Genomic DNA, 17,521 nt, shown 5'->3' on the forward strand with positions numbered 1-17,521 from the left:
CACTGAGTGTTTGCTAGTATAATGGCTTGGTTAGAATGAGTTGTAGTGTGCAACGCAGGCAGACGCGCTCTGCAAATGTCTTTGCACTAGTGGGACTATAGCAAAGTCCAATAGCCACGTATAGGATGCCACTAGGTACACTGAGTGTTTGCTAGTATAATGGCTTGGTTAGAATGAGTTGTAGTGTGCAACGCAGGCAGACGCGCTCTGCAAATGTCTTTGCACTAGTGGGACTATAGCAAAGTCCAATAGCCACGTATAGGATGCCACTAGGTACACTGAGTGTTTGCTAGTATAATGGCTTGGTTAGAATGAGTTGTAGTGTGCAACGCAGGCAGACGCGCTCTGCAAATGTCTTTGCACTAGTGGGACTATAGCAAAGTCCAATAGCCACGTATAGGATGCCACTAGGTACACTGAGTGTTTGCTAGTATAATGGCTTGGTTAGAATGAGTTGTAGTGTGCAACGCAGGCAGACGCGCTCTGCAAATGTCTTTGCACTAGTGGGACTATAGCAAAGTCCAATAGCCACGTATAGGATGCCACTAGGTACACTGAGTGTTTGCTAGTATAATGGCTTGGTTAGAATGAGTTGTAGTGTGCAACGCAGGCAGACGCGCTCTGCAAATGTCTTTGCACTAGTGGGACTATAGCAAAGTCCAATAGCCACGTATAGGATGCCACTAGGTACACTGAGTGTTTGCTAGTATAATGGCTTGGTTAGAATGAGTTGTAGTGTGCAACGCAGGCAGACGCGCTCTGCAAATGTCTTTGCACTAGTGGGACTATAGCAAAGTCCAATAGCCACGTATAGGATGCCACTAGGTACACTGAGTGTTTGCTAGTATAATGGCTTGGTTAGAATGAGTTGTAGTGTGCAACGCAGGCAGACGCGCTCTGCAAATGTCTTTGCACTAGTGGGACTATAGCAAAGTCCAATAGCCACGTATAGGATGCCACTAGGTACACTGAGTGTTTGCTAGTATAATGGCTTGGTTAGAATGAGTTGTAGTGTGCAACGCAGGCAGACGCGCTCTGCAAATGTCTTTGCACTAGTGGGACTATAGCAAAGTCCAATAGCCACGTATAGGATGCCACTAGGTACACTGAGTGTTTGCTAGTATAATGGCTTGGTTAGAATGAGTTGTAGTGTGCAACGCAGGCAGACGCGCTCTGCAAATGTCTTTGCACTAGTGGGACTATAGCAAAGTCCAATAGCCACGTATAGGATGCCACTAGGTACACTGAGTGTTTGCTAGTATAATGGCTTGGTTAGAATGAGTTGTAGTGTGCAACGCAGGCAGACGCGCTCTGCAAATGTCTTTGCACTAGTGGGACTATAGCAAAGTCCAATAGCCACGTATAGGATGCCACTAGGTACACTGAGTGTTTGCTAGTATAATGGCTTGGTTAGAATGAGTTGTAGTGTGCAACGCAGGCAGACGCGCTCTGCAAATGTCTTTGCACTAGTGGGACTATAGCAAAGTCCAATAGCCACGTATAGGATGCCACTAGGTACACTGAGTGTTTGCTAGTATAATGGCTTGGTTAGAATGAGTTGTAGTGTGCAACGCAGGCAGACGCGCTCTGCAAATGTCTTTGCACTAGTGGGACTATAGCAAAGTCCAATAGCCACGTATAGGATGCCACTAGGTACACTGAGTGTTTGCTAGTATAATGGCTTGGTTAGAATGAGTTGTAGTGTGCAACGCAGGCAGACGCGCTCTGCAAATGTCTTTGCACTAGTGGGACTATAGCAAAGTCCAATAGCCACGTATAGGATGCCACTAGGTACACTGAGTGTTTGCTAGTATAATGGCTTGGTTAGAATGAGTTGTAGTGTGCAACGCAGGCAGACGCGCTCTGCAAATGTCTTTGCACTAGTGGGACTATAGCAAAGTCCAATAGCCACGTATAGGATGCCACTAGGTACACTGAGTGTTTGCTAGTATAATGGCTTGGTTAGAATGAGTTGTAGTGTGCAACGCAGGCAGACGCGCTCTGCAAATGTCTTTGCACTAGTGGGACTATAGCAAAGTCCAATAGCCACGTATAGGATGCCACTAGGTACACTGAGTGTTTGCTAGTATAATGGCTTGGTTAGAATGAGTTGTAGTGTGCAACGCAGGCAGACGCGCTCTGCAAATGTCTTTGCACTAGTGGGACTATAGCAAAGTCCAATAGCCACGTATAGGATGCCACTAGGTACACTGAGTGTTTGCTAGTATAATGGCTTAGTTATCAGTTGGAGTGTGCAGAGGACAAGAGGGTACAGTGGCAGGATTGTGGTGCTCTGGGTAGAGGAATGGAAGACTGCCTTTCTATTCCCTCCTAATGGTGAAATGCAGGTAGGAAATCCCTGACCTGGGCTACACAGACGCTGTTGCTGTTTGCAGGACCTGTCACCTATGGCTCTCTGACCCTGCCGGTTGGAGCCCTTAAAAGGACTGCTATAAAGTGCTCTCCCTAAGCTGTCTAACGCTGTGTATGCAGCGCATACAGCTGTATCGGCTATAGGACTCAGGAAGACGGAGCTGCGACAGTGATGTCTGACACCAAAGACGCAGAAGGCAGATAATGGCGTCCGTGAAGAAAATGTCCGGTTTTATAATGCAGGGACATGTGACATGCAGATCCTATCACACATGCCGTTGCTTCTCTGGCTCAAAGTCCACTTAGCTGTGTGTGTGTCTGGGATTGGCTGACATGCTGGCCCGCCCCACAAGACGCGCGCGCTTAGGGAAGGAAGACAAGAAAAAAAAAAAAAAAAATGGCGATCGCCATTATAGAAACAGCAGTGATCTGAAGGCGCTGTTCACGCACACTATACACTGAAATGTGATAATAGTTTGATTCACAGAGTGACTTACACTATTACAGCAGAAACCAAGCTATGATTTAGCTGTTTTTTGGCTGCTAGAACCGTTCTCGAACGTTTCTAGAACTACCGAGCTTTTGCAAAAAGCTCGAGTTCTAGTTCGATCTAGAACATGCCCCAAAATCACTCGAGCCGCGAACTGGAGAACCACGAACCACGAACCGCGCTCAACTCTACTCTTCAGCATTGTACACACACTCCCTTAAATCCCAACACAGGTATCTCCACAGCATTGTAGACCCTTAATTTCTCATCACAGACATCTCCACATCATTGCATACCACCAAAAAAACTTATCCACAGGCGTCCCCCCACATTATAGACCCCACTACCCTTTGCATTTTTCACTTTCAGCTTCATATTGAGGCAGGGAAACAGGGCTAAAGATGGGAAGCACATCTCTGCTGAGTCTCAGCCATTCCATCAAATGGCGCTTTGTATTCCGGACCAGAAGTGACGCCGACACCATGTGATGAAAATGACGAATCACCTACCAGGAGCCCATACATTCTAGCATCTACCATTTGTTCTGTGCATGGTTGCCTCTTTTTAGTGCATGCGTAGTGCAAACTGGTGGAAATTTTTTTATAGCTGATGGACGGTGCATTTTTTTGCCAGACCAAAGAAAAGTACCCGGTTTGTACTGGCAACCCAGCTCACTGGCCACTTAAAATGATGTGGTCAGCCGGACTTGGCTTGTGGGCTTGCATTTAACACTTGAAACTTGGAATATTACATTTAATAATAGATACTAGACTCTAGAGCCTATAATTATATGTAATATCCCGAGTTTCAAGTCCATTCTTTTTCCACCTTTTTCTTTCTCTGTTTTTTTCCCTCTATCTCTCTCTCTGTTTCCATGAACCGTGCTCAATAAATATTACATTACTTGTCCATGGCTGGTTAGATTGATTTAAAGCAATGTAACCACAGATAACAGTATCCTTTGTGTGTAGCAGTTATCTTATGTATATAATCAAGCTTAGGGTTATAGGGTTATGATATAGCTCCATGGTCCGGTTGCGTCCTACCCGGCAGCTCAGCCAGCTCATTGAAAGTTCTGTTATCAGTAGCAGATATTCTATCTCTGCCTGTTACAATATATTAATTTGGAATACAACCTCACAAACTATTCTGACTCCAATTTGCAATATTTTCTATTTCTGTTAATATAACAGCATGCACCCAAGAATAAATACTTTTCCAATATTTTTAGAAACTTTATTTCTTTTTTTGCTTTTACTGACTTTTTATTTGTTTACTGTGGTTTTTAGTTATTAACCAGCTGCATTACTTTTCTAGCTGTCCACCACTAGAGATATAGCCACAGTGTTTTTAAATGGCAATATATACACCAATGTACCAGTGTCTTGAGCTTTAACTAATTTATTTACAGCAGAGTATACAGAAAATCGCATTTTACTAAAATGACTGATTTGTATATGATTACTTAGCCATGATTTTTTATAATCTATATATTTAAAAATAAAAACATTTTAAAGTTAACTAGTGTATGTGAAGAATATAATTACTTTACGACCACACAATCCTTTAGTTGGGGGAATCTAAAAAATGACCTGCAGCTAAAAGAAACTATCATTCCATTGTTTTCCTTGAAAAATTGCTGTAAAAACTTTCTATTAGTTTTGAATATTCCGAACCTGTACCTATTCTTGACTAGGCAAGAGTTTAGGGTTCAGTAAAGGGTTTCTTTTGAGCCACGCACACTAGAAGTTTCTAATTTTTATGCTACCCTCAAAACCTTTTAAAGAAAACTGAGAGGGGCTTGATGGAATCTGTCGTGGCCAAGCATGGCTCACAGATTTAATAGAATTTATGCTAGAAATTAACAGAAATTGCGGCGGGAATCTATGGCGGATCATACATGGCACAGATTTTGGTTTGTGGCACACATGCAGGTTAACGTTGCAATAAACAAATTAAGAGAGGTGCGCTTCTTACTCCGGTGGCATTGGATCACTTATCTATGAATGTCAGTCTTAACGATTCACTGCCTTACATTTTATATTTACTGCTTTTCACATTTTACTCGCACCGCATAACTTTAGCAGATAATGCGGGAATAGCGATGACTACTCTACGGACCACATATCATGGACCCAACACAAGAGAATCAGGAGGCAAGGAAATGCCCACGATTGTGGGTCACCAATAAGCTGGGGGAATACAGTACCCATGCACTGCGACTCGCTCCAAAAGGAGAGAGGACACAGGTGAATATGCAATTTTTAAGCCTCCCGAAAGGAGACATACCAGCTGCGATCCCCAGCAAACCACCAAAAAGGCAGTTAAGGTTCGGGTAGGCTGGCAACAAATCCGGACTGCGCTGAGGGAGCAGACTGAGCTTGTAGCTAAACCGCCCCCAAAGCTCCGCTACCTGGAATGACAGCACTTGCATCTCTTTCATAAGGGAGGTAACAGAGACCCTGAGGAAATATATATGTGACGGATTATAATATCACTGGGTATAATTAAGTAATTAGTAGTAGGGGCACCTAGACTGGGCCTCAGACTAGGGATACTAAACTGTTTCTTATTCCAGAGGTATGCCAAATGGCAGCAAGGTCTGGACTGCCAGCGAAGGCCTGACTCCTGTATTGCCCGGGTCTAACACCCCCTCTCCTCCACCCCCAGCAAGGGCTGGGATAGGAGTAAAGAATCCCACAAATACCAACAGACAGGGAAAACCAAGGTTCAACCTTACTGCAAGCACACACAGGGGCAAAGACAATATGTACCCGGGGAGAAATAAACAACAAGGATATTTCCACCACACACCAAATAGCATACAACAGTTCACCAACAACTAGATTAACATGCAAAAAGACCGGTATCACTTGAGCAAAGTTAGAGCTATAATTGGCATAAGGGGCCTGGTTCCACCATCTTTTATAGGGCGGGTGTGAAAGGTCTTCAGCAACCTGTGACCTCAGCAGCAATTCACAAGCCAGCAAGAATTAACTCTTGCTATGCAAATCACCAGTGAGCACAAAACCGGTTGACATCCGACTCTGACAAAGTAACTCAACAGCACCAGGTGTCGTGTCAGACTCTGCAGTGAGAACAGAGTCTGAAGATGTCAAGACACATGATGAGATTAGAACAGAAAACTACATGACATTACGTTTTTTTTCCCAGCCCTGTTTCATTGTTCACAGATATCCATGTTAGGAATAAACCTACAGAACATATCAAATTTGCAACCTGGAGACTGATTGTTGCTGGTTATTGTAGTTTCCATTGCCGTAAATGCCTTGCGGTCTGGCACTATATGACCATGGCAGCCTATTTCTAGCCAAATCTTGTGACGTGTCATCTATATTATTGTGCAGCTTAATTGCAAAGGAACAGTGCCAGATATTAAAGGTTATATTATAGTTTCTTTCTTTTTTATAAAAATTAACATAGACATCCCCCTTGAATTTTGTTGCATTTTTAATCCATTGATTCTACTAAATTTTCTTACTACACATAGCAAGTTTACATTTTTAATACAATTTTTTTTCCCATTGCACATTCACAGCTTTAGTAATTATTACCATCGTAGACTAGTAATATAGAGGTTTGCTGAGCTGGCGGGACTTTAGTGAAATATTACAGTTCTGAGCATCAATTAGACCCAGTGGGAGCATCAGCGTGTATATAATTTTATAGCATCGTGGTGGGCAAAAGAGCAAGTAAGGGCAAACGTGCAGAATGCTCGGTATGGTGTGCAGATGAACAGCGCTGATCTTGACATGGCCATCAACATGGGCTTTTTGGAAGATAATAATTATGCCTTCACTCTTTCATACCAGCGATACAGGCCCACAGCACACACAGCAGCACCACATAGACAGGCGTAGTTAGACCCCTGGTTGGCTAATGTAAAAAAAAAACAGATGTCAGCCCAGCTAAGAGAAAATAATCTATAACAACAGGCCCTTAGCTCTGTACATGTAAGGCCACAAGGTCAGACTGAATGAGCTGCACAACACCTGTCAAGACAGTTTTGTGAACAATCATTTCTCCAGCCATGCCAACAAGCAAACAAGCGGATCTGAATAGCGAGTGCAACAGCGAAAACAGAATAATAGAAAACAGCATAAATGTGTGTCTGCGGCATGTGCTGTGTGCAATGTGGAGGATTCCTGAATACAGCAGTTCATAAAAATATATATTTTATGATATGAATGGTAAATCTGGTAATAATTATATGATGAGGGTATATGACACAATTTATGCATAGCAATTAAGAATAACTGCTCCTCTTTAGCCAATCAAAAGTTAATTATGGCTTATATTATTAAATAGGACTAGCTATTGAACCCGTTCTATGCCCGGGTGTTGAAAATTTTTATTGGCACTTTTTTAATTTTATTGAACACGAGATGTATTTATTGTGCAACAACTTCTCCGTAAACCACCTTTTTAGTGTAAACTGTTGTCTTTCTTTAAGTTACCTTGTTGATGTGAGACATTGTTGTACAGACCTTCTTTATCCATTTCTCTTCTGGCTGCTTTCCTCCCCTATTTGTAACCTCTTACCGACATTGAACATACTGGGTACATCATGGCTCATGTGGATATAATCAGCGGTGAGTCCCGCACATGTCTGCTGATTTGTACAGAAGACATGTGTGGCTATCACAACTTAATAATTCACTGCACTCTCTAAAAGTTCATGCAATAATATAATTTATTTGTGGTATATAAAAATCTTTTTGATAGTGATACCGTAAGCGACTTGTCACTGGGGACGTTTTGACCCATCTGGGTCTTTTTCAAAAAGTCGCTGTGGGAAAGGTTCCAGGATCAAGGAGGTGTTGGTGTGCTGATGCCTGCATGGCATATGTAGCTATCAGACGCAGTAGGATCCACTATCCATCCGTGCCTGTTAACCCCTTAGATTGCACTGACAAAATGTGACAGCGCGATGTACGTTAAATGGCCATAGTGGGTAACGCACAGATACTCGCCACCATCGGATGCCCTATAATATGATCACGGGGAGCCTATGGTTGCCATGTATTGACTCCTGTCACTATCATGACTCACAGAGCACTGGCTGTAAGAGGAGAGCAGCATTTTAGCTGATCTGAGCTGTGCAGTTATGATCAGGATAAATGAACAAGCAATCAGACTGCTGATTCTTACAGTCCCCTAAGTGACTAGTAAAATAAATAAAAAAAGTGAAAAAAAGTTTCACTTATCCCCATATCGCAAAACATGAGAACGCTACATGTCACGGGAAAATGGCGCAAAAAGTGCATCACCTTTTTTGGAAAAACTTCTGAATTTTTTAAACCTCTTAGATAAAAGTAAACCTATACATGTTTGGTATCTAAGAAACTCGCACTGACCTGAGGCATCACAATAACACACTAATTTTACCATATAGTGAACACGGTGAACAAAATATACCAAAAACAATGTTGGAACTGCACTTTTTTTGCAAGTTCTGCGCATTTGTAAATTTTTGTCGTTTTCCAGTACACTACTTACTAAAACTCATGGTTTCATTTAAAAGTACAAGTCGTCCCGCAAAAAACAAGCCCTCATATGGTAAGATTGATGGAAAAGTAAAAAAGTTAAGGAAGAAGAGGAGCAAAAGACAAAAACGAAAAAACTGAAAATAGTCCGGGGGTGACGGGGTAAAATTATGTGCCACGGCCACCACAATTATCCCTATGGCCAGTGCATGCACAGTGCTATGTTCACATGGTAGTTGACTCATTCAATAAAATGGCTACAGGAGTCAGCATGTGCGCATACCTCGATCACCAGCGCCATTTTATAGAAAACACTGCCTCTGCGAATATAATCTGAACCAAACTGGTGACTGATGACTTTTGTTGAGACAGTGTCTTCACTAAAATGGCAACAGAGTTTGCAGTATGCGCATGTGCGGACTCTGGGGCCATTGTGTTGAATAATTCAACTACAACGTGAAGTTAGAACTGCACACGTGCTAGACATCCCAGCTTCAGACAGAAGGACTCATTCAGCATTGTTATTTTAAATTATTGGTTATGCTATCCATATAGAAAAAGTATTTCTAAACATTGTTTATTATATGCTAATGAGGCCAGGGACTAGTCACAAGGTAGTTACTTCCCTTAGTTAGTCGGCCCATTTAGCATTTTAGTATGCCCCAGTGGGTGTACTACTAACATGCTAATGAATGTGCAGCTACACCGCAAATATATATCTCTTGTGATGGCAGCCAGTGGAGGATGGATGCGCAGTGAGCATGATCGGGAGTGACTGGGACTTCCGATCATGCACACTAAACTGATGCCAGATGTAAGCTCCCTAGTTTCAGTGAGGTGTAGTGCGCATGACTGGAAGTCCTGGGGACTCTGAATTATGCCCAGTTTGCATCCATCCTCCGCTTGCCACCATCAAGAGGGAGGTATGTGCGACATTGCTGCGCCTTCATTAGCATGTTAGTACGCCTATAGGGGAGTGCTAACATGCTGTTTGGGCTGATTAGCTAAGGCAAGTAATGCCCTTGCAACTAGTGGCCTCATTAGTATATAATAAATGATCTTTAAAAATATTTTTTTTAAATATCTGTTTATCTATGCTAGTGTAAACAGGGACTGCTAGGAAGGGACAAGAGATATGCACCCATAACTCTTCCTGGTTCTGGGTGCATATTGGACCTGACAGGTTTACTTTAAGATCTCAGAAAGTGTCTTTGGATCACATTCACAGGCACAGTTCTTTAACATTACAGATTGAGCACATTTTACAATTTGCTACAGGCTGCTCCATTATATTCGCAATCACTAGAAATTAGATGGTCAACCTTTACATTTAACATCACGGTGACAAGAAATAAATTCAAAGAGTTCCACATGGCTCTAGTCTCATCCCACCCACAGGGATTTGTTTCACCATTGGACAGAGTTGATTAACCACTGTACCGGTAACAACACGTTAGATCGAGTCTATGTTGAATTTTCACTAAAGCCAGTAAGCCAGTCCTGTTGGACTTATTCGCGACAAAGAAGTTCTCTTCAAAGTCAGGGACCGCTAGTCACAGTTCGGGAAAGGACATTTCTCTAAGCTCATTTGAATATAAGACAAAATGAGGATTTCTTTGGAATAAGACACCAAATCAAAGATACAGTACCAAGGTACCATTTTGTTCAACTTTTTATGATCTGTGGGCACCTATAGATGGCTTAGAAGGCTAAATCATACTGCAGATCCCTTTTAAATGGTACTCAGTTAAAAGTTCAAGCTATTTTAAAAAAAACTTTTTTGGATATCCATCGAAATTGGAATGTACATGGTGGCCATCTGATTCGACATTACATCCATTGACTAATGACTAACTTAAAAGGAACTTGGTGTGCAACATTGCTTTTAAGCTGGCTGATATATTGAAAATACTATTGTAAAAACGGGTAAAAATCAATTCCCATTATTAAAATTCTCAATTGTAATTCTAGTTATATAATAACCCTATATGCTTAATATTAAATGCACTCCTGATCACCATGGTTGGCAGGATGACAATAGGAAAGAAATAATATTCTACAGAAGAGAAATTCGAGATAGGTTGTGATCATCTCTACGTTCTTTATTTTCTGTTTTCCTATTACTGTTTCTGACAGAATCTCTAATTCTATAGCGGAATATATCTGACAGCAATCTTCCCAGACGGCCATGATAATTAATTTAAAAAAAAAGAACACTCAATGTCCTTAGAAAACATAAAGATGAAGGTAAAATATTATGAGAGATGTTTCCCGAAAGTTTCTAGTCACAGAATTACTGACTTGTTGAACCAGCCAACAGCTATAGAATTATTCTCAACCTTTGGTTCCCAAACATAGAAGTCATTATACGATATATCATAGTCGTGTTCTTCAAATTAGGAAAATTGAATTGAGACTGATAACCTTGAAGACAGACAATTGAAAATCAAGCACGGATAAAAAGGTTGCAGTGTTTAATTGGCAAGCATTTAACTGAACATGATAACTTAGAATTACGTAACGCTGTCCTCAAATAGCCTTCATAAGACATACTATAGTTTTAGGAGATTACTTTAGAGAGCCGTATAGATAAAAGGTAACTTCCTAGAATTGCTTTGTCCGATATACTTAGAACAAAATTAAGTAAAGTTACATAAAATCTGGAAAGTATAGAAGGTCAACTAGCAGTTAAAAGATGGAGCCATTTAATTGGCTTAAGGCGGCTTTCCTACATTACTAAGTGAGGCGTAGACCTAGGAAATGCCACCACTTACTGATCATGGAGGTCTAACTGCTGGGAACCCTATCAACACTCAGGATTTCTCAGCCTTAGTGCTATTTTTAGTACAGCAGAACGTTTTCTTGATTTGACCTGGAAAGCGGGTGGCCTTTATTACTTTAATGAAGTTGAAGAAACCCTTATCATTGTATCTTCTAAATGGCAGTGGTTCATGAGGTTGGATACCATTGATTATAGTCAGAGATGAGCAAAATTATTTGAAAAAGATTTGCCAATTTCAAATTTGGTACGAGCTTTGGCTCGTTTGGCTCGAGCTTGGATTCATAACCATTTTTTTTCAAAAATCGGCAAAGATTGATTTTGTTCGGTAACTGTTCATAGTTACAATACTGCAGAACCATCCATTTCTGGCCCCATCACAGCCCTGCCAAGTATTAACGTGGCTGTGATTGGCCAGGGAAATCACTGTAAAAGAAAAAAAGGAAGCAAAATGGTTAAAGCAGGATACACTTAGCAGTCTCTGCACAGTTGTAATACTACTCCCATGGTTTCTTATTATCCCATAATCATATGCATTGCTTCCCCGCCCACCATCTGTGATAGTGTGTGTGATTGATGCAGTCAGACTGCCGGTTGACGTAGTCCTCAGCTGTGCTCAATATCTGGGCTGTGTATCAAAATACGAGAGACCCCATGTGACTTTTTATTGTGTCCCCCAGCCTAAAAATAGCAGCCTGCAGCTGCCCAGAATTGTTGCGTTAGATGCAACATTTCCAGCCCTTTACTCAGCTCATCCCAATTGCCCTGGTGCATTGGCAATCAGGGTTATATAAGGAGTTAATGACAGCTCACAGCTGCCACTAAGCCTTGGATTATAATGGGAAACGTCTATGAGACCACCACCATTACTAATCTGAAAGTGGAAAAACATAAATAATAAATAAATACAAACATCAAAAAAATTCTTTATTTGAAATAAACTGCAAAAAAATGCCTTCTTTCATCCCTTTATTAAGTCCCAAAACACCCTGGTCCGACGTGATCCACACGAGGTCCCACGACGATGTCGGCTCTGATGTTGCAGTGTATGACCACAGAACAGGACTGTCCACTGTGGCTGCAGACGGACACTGACTTAGCTGCAGCTGTGAGTAGTGATGTCACTGAGTTTATGTGTGGCCACAGCTGGAGGTTCCCAAAGTACACCACCTGTGACCACAGTAAAACTCACTTCATGTGAACTGACAATCAGATTTGCATTTCCTGGCAGAAAACTTCAGATTTTCTGCCAGGAGATGCTTTTTGATGTGGTTTTGATGCAATTTTTTTGTCAGCGGATGCAGACTTGGTGCATAAATTTAGTATATAAATTTCAGCACCAAATCTACATCTCCTGGCAAAAAAAGCATCAAAGCCACATTGCTGCAGCTCTAAAGCCCGGAAACCTTAAATGAGCCTTTAAGAAAGCCTTTCATTTTCTTGTAGTTTTCAGCTTTTGGAACTCCTGGAGGCTGTGAACTCTGCTAAAAGTTCAGAGCCTCCAGATGTCTCAGCAGCTTGGAACTCCAAGAAATATAAAGGCTATCTCAATGACTGTCTTAAGGCTCTCTTAAAGCCTCCCCTAAACTTACCGTATTGAAAGCTGCTGCAAAACCCGATGTCTGTGAGCTTTGGTAACCAAAAGTCCACTGGGTCTCCCTTTAAGGCCCCCTTCACACATCCGTGTAAAAAAGCAAGTGTTACACAGAACTTTTTGGACGTCCATATGGCCATCCGTGTGTCCATGTGTGTCACCCGTTTGACATTGGTGTGCTGTCAGTATGTCTGTGTGACACGTCCGTGTGTCATCCTGAAAAAAATGCATGATACTGAAATTAATGGTTTTTTATGTTTAAAAGATGTGCAAAGCCAGAAAAATTCTAAATAAATTTCAGATGTATAATAGAGTAGATAGATGATAGATAGATAGATAGATAGATAGATAGATAATTGATTGCTATACAGATAATAGACAGCCTTTACAGCTATTTAGCACACTTAATTAATTTTAGAAAAAAATAATATAAGAAATAAAAATTAAATATTCTGGAGAAAGCGTTCTATTTTATCTTTAGGACTTGGTTCCAAAATGCATCAGGCTTGTTTAGATGTTCTTTTGCATACTTCTGACACTAAGTTTTCTGGTGAGGACACAGGAGAGGTTTTGCTCTGATGACTCCTCCATTAAGGCCATATTTTTCAGGTGTCTCTGAACAGTAGAACAATGTACCACAACTTCAGAGTGCTAAATCTTCCTGAAGATCTTTACCAGTCAAGCAGGGGTTCTGATTTGCATCTCTAGCAAACCTTTGCCCAGCTATCACAAAAATGTTGTTTGGTCTTCCAGACTTTTACTTGACCTCCACTGTTCCAGTTAACTGTCAATTCTTAATAACATTTAGAAATGAATAAAGGGCAAGTTGAGGACGCTTTGCTATCTTGTTTTAGCTTCCCCCTGCTTTGTGGCCCCTCACCATTTCCTTTTCAGAGTGCTAGGCAGCTGCTTAGAACAATCCGTAGCTGCTGTTTTTTGGCAAAAGAAAAAAGGAAGCTGGAATTTTCTAAAGCTGGGAAATTTGCATTACCTGACCTTTTTTCTAATGATGATAGTGAGCAAGCCATAACCCTGACTGGCTAATTAACGTCTGAAATCTTGGTGAAAGATATCTGAGCACACAAATCTCCAAAAGGTGCCCAAACTTTTGCTTTACATATATACCGTTTATATATTTGCCTAAAATGCAAAAAGAAGTGTCATCTTTAACTTTATGCTTTTAGAAATCATGGCATCCTCAACCTCCTTAACTATTCACAATAGAAGTAATTCTGACCAGAGTTTCCCAAAATTTCCCATGACATGGCACTGTATATAGCACAAGTGAAACAAAATAGTAGAAAAAATTTTAGGAAATTCTCAGACTTAATTTCCAGACTGTGTAAATTTGTATATATTTATGTTTCCTGTTATTAAACTTTTATTCCTTTCATTACATATTTGTATGTTTGTACATAGTCAAAGCAAGCTTGAAGTTTTGTTTTCAGGCTTTTTCATCTTTGAATGGAGCGTTTTAATCTCTGTTTTTTTCTGCTTGTATAACTTTGATACATAAAACAAGTCTTGCCTTTTTATTTTGCTTTGACTTTTGTAAAAGTATGAAAACACATTCTCTTGAGCAAGTTATACATTTCTAGGTATGAAACTGTGACGAGACTTCACATCTTGAGTGAAGACACTGCTTCAAAATTCATTATATATACAGGTGTATCAATCTGTTTACTAAACTTAAAATCATTAATAGAGTGTACATTGTTTCCACCCATATCCTGTCCACCGCCATTAACTTGAGAACGGCGGCAGCTATAGGCATAGAGGTGGTGTCTAGGTATAGTAAAGTAGCCATGTGCTACGCAATGAAACCACCTATAGCACCACCTGGTGGAAAAGAACAGAGTTAGCATTTTTATCTCGAAAACGGAACGAGATAGAGAAAAAAAGTGAATTAAAAAATTGTAGGGCATCATCAATTCAATACGAATTGACACCTTAAATACAGAAATGCTATAATTTGAAACCCATGACCCCCCAAAACATTGAATGCTGGTCACGCATATGGCACTCATTTAACATTGATGCTCAAAGTGGCCACCGTCAGCTCCAATGCACATCTGGACTCTGGACAGCATACTGTATCTTGCTGCACGTTGTGCAATATGGTAGGTGACACGTTTGCACAAGCATCTGTGATACGTCGTCGTAGGTCCTGCAATGTTGGTGGAGGGCTCGCATACACCTGCTGTTTAATGTGACCTCACAGAAAGAAGTCCATTAGGGTCAGGTCAGGTGAGCGTGGAGGCCACTCCATGCAACCAACATACCCAATGTATTGTAGGAATGTCTCCATCAGGTATCGCTTCACGTCCGCAGCATTGTAAGTTTTACACATTCTAATCATAGCATTTCTGTATGCAAGGTGTCGATTCGTATTGAATTGATGATGCTCTACAACTTTGTAGTTCACTTTTTTCTCTATCTCGTTCCGTTTTCGAGATAAAAATGCTAACTCCGTTGTTTTCCACCAGGTGGCGCTATAGGTTGTTTCATTGCGTAGCGCATGGCTACTTTACTATACCTAGACACCACTTCTATTCCTATAGCTGCCGCCATTCTCAAGTTAATGGTGGTGGACAGGATCTAGATGGACACACTGTAAACAACAGTAATTTCAGAATGAACATACCAGGTGTGATCAATCTGTTTACTAAACTTAAAATCATTAATAGAGTATAGAAAAAAAATCAACATTTTTGATTACTATATTTATTTTAATGTTGTTTTGCTTCAAGCATCATTTTGGCCAGCAGCATTTAGCACTATAAAGTTGGCCATAATGGTGTTGTGATGCTGATTAATTGGATACCTAAAGTGAAGGAATTAAATCTTTTGTTCCTGAATAATCTTCCTTTAAAATTTGAATGATGATATCATTTGTGCAATGCTTGTGCATAGAGATGGGACTTGGGGGATAAGGTCTTCTGCTTCTTCTCCTCCCCTTTGTGTGCCTTCACCTCTTCTTCAATAGGTCACTGATTATTCAGTTGCCTGCCTCCCATCCTTGTAAATAGGTCCAGAAAAGTTTCTGCACCCCTGCAATAACATGCAAGCCAAAAAAAAACCAATTAGAACCCCCAGAGATTCAAATGAAAGGGATAGTGACAGATTAATGATGTAAAATATACATTTTCTTTGATTTTTAACATTAAAAATATCAAGTGCAGAAAAAATAGTAAAAAACATAAATACTGGACCGGATCAAATTCCCAAATATTATCCGCGGATTAACAGGTTTTATAAAGTGCAGTGACCAGAGGGTAAAGGTTTATATATATATATATATATATATATATATATATATATATATATATCTCCTAGATATAGATGTGATTAGATTACTTAACAAGTGCCAAAAATATATGAATAAGCCCAAATTATATAAATCATTATAGGGATTCAATACCTTAGGATGGTCACAAGTCAAGTCCTGAATACTGCTGTACCCCGACGTGCGTTTCAAGCGTTGTTTTCCTCAGGCGGCCCCTGCAATAGCATACATTTTTTCAATTTTTTTTTGGTGTACACTACATCTGATCACGCTGTTGTTACCCCCAGTGTCAGCCAGTCAAACACTGCAAATAGCTGACACAGGGCTGAGCACCGAATGTACCCGAGCACAGCGATGCTCGTGCAAGTTAAGTATTCATGTAAAGTATCCGAACCCCAAACCCGAACCTTGTTTTTTTAAGTTAGTGTTCAGTTTGAAAACAAAACCTTTGGTTCGCTTATCTTTAATCGTAATCCATGGATTATTCCCTAGTGACCTGAAAGGCAAATGAAATTCAGTTAAAGGGAACCTGTCAGCAGAAATTTCCCCTAAAACCTAACAGATTCCCCCTCTGCAGCTCGTGGGCTGCATTCTAGAAAGGTCCCTGTTATTATTGTGCCCCCTTTCTGACCAAAAAAAAGAGTTTATAAAGAGGTACCTTTTTGGCTTCGGATTCTATAAATCAGACACGGGGGCGGGCTGCCTGATGGCCGTTATTCTGCCCCCTGGTCCTGTATGCCGCCCCCATCGCTGATTTCCATACTTTTGGACGCCGCCCACTGCTCCAGCCATCCCCGCGCATGCCCAGTGCCAGTCTCACGGGACTGAGCACTGTGACTGCTGGTGACGTGTGCGCAGGCAAGTGATTATGGGCGGGACTGTGACTGTTATCAGCAAGTACCCGCCCATAATCTCGTGAGCGCGCAAACCTCTCCAGCGTCACACTGTGCTCAGTGTAGATGCTAGACTGTATGGGCTGCTTCCAGGTATGACGTCCCTTTGTCACGTGATAGTATTTTGAACACGCCCCTATCACGTGACAATGGGACGTCATCCCTGGAAGCAGCCCATACAGTCTAGCATCTACACTGAGCACAGTGTGACGCTGGAGAGGTTTGCGCGCTCACGAGATTATGGGCGGGTACTTGCTGATAACAGTCACAGTCCCACCCATAATCACTTGCCTGCGCACACGTCACCAGCAGTCACAGTGCTCAGTCCCGTGAGACTGGCACTGGGCATGCGCGGGGATGGCTGGAGCAGTGGGCGGCGTCCAAAAGTATGGAAATCAGCGATGGGGGCGGCATACAGGACCAGGGGGCAGAATAACGGCCATCAGGCAGCCCGCCCCCGTGTCACATTTATAGAATCCGAAGCCAAAAAGGTACCTCTTTATAAACTCTTTTTTTTGGTCAGAAAGGGGGCACAATAATAACAGGGACCTTTCTAGAATGCAGCCCACGAGCTGCAGAGGGGGAATCTGTTAGGTTTT

This window comes from Anomaloglossus baeobatrachus, chromosome 2 (assembly GCF_048569485.1).
Source record: "Anomaloglossus baeobatrachus isolate aAnoBae1 chromosome 2, aAnoBae1.hap1, whole genome shotgun sequence".
Classification (NCBI taxonomy): domain Eukaryota; kingdom Metazoa; phylum Chordata; class Amphibia; order Anura; family Aromobatidae; genus Anomaloglossus; species Anomaloglossus baeobatrachus.